The sequence below is a fragment of the Cucumis melo genome, unplaced genomic scaffold, assembly GCF_025177605.1.
Source record: "Cucumis melo cultivar AY unplaced genomic scaffold, USDA_Cmelo_AY_1.0 utg000212l, whole genome shotgun sequence".
Taxonomy (NCBI): Eukaryota; Viridiplantae; Streptophyta; class Magnoliopsida; order Cucurbitales; family Cucurbitaceae; genus Cucumis; species Cucumis melo.
The window spans coordinates 1-574 of NW_026123843.1; the positions used below are offsets into that span (position 1 = coordinate 1).

Sequence of the window (574 nt, forward strand, 5' to 3'; positions counted from 1 at the left end):
AAGCAAATCTAAAGATGCTTTTCTTCTAAAAAAAAATGATAAAGTTATATCAGCAAAACAGAAGAGGGTATTTTGATTCTTTTGTTTGTTGCTGAGGCGACACCCGGATTTGAACTGGGGAAAAAGGGATTTGCAGTCCCCCGCCTTACCGCTCGGCCATGCCGCCAAAACGATACAAAATATTGGATTGGCTCTATCTCTTAGATAGATAGTATCTTACAACACACAATATCTAAAACGAAAAACCGCAAAACTTTGCTTTTTCTATTGAAAAAAAAATGTGGATTTTCATTCACAAAAGCAAAAAATCAGGACAAATGGGAACCGTTAACTTTAACTATTGACTGTGAATTCATAAATGATTCTTGGATTGAAATTGCAAATTCGGTTTCCCCTAATGATATAAGAAAACAATCCAAAAATGGATACCTTACCTAAATAAATAAAAATTGATAGATAACTAATCATTACTAATCCATCCGTATTGATTCGTTTCCATAACCATAAAAAAAATCCTTATTAATGACAATTTTAATAGCGATTATGAGTATATGTAAACCCCAGAACATAAACG

General features: G+C 32.6%; 1 non-coding gene across 1 annotated transcript; it reads right to left on the bottom strand.

The window, feature by feature from the left end:
* Positions 1 to 94: 94 nt before the first annotated feature.
* TRNAC-GCA (transfer RNA cysteine (anticodon GCA)) lies at positions 95 to 166 on the bottom strand. The gene has a single exon. It is a non-coding gene; the product is annotated as a tRNA-Cys (tRNA).
* Between the last annotated feature and the right edge of the window lie 408 nt (positions 167 to 574).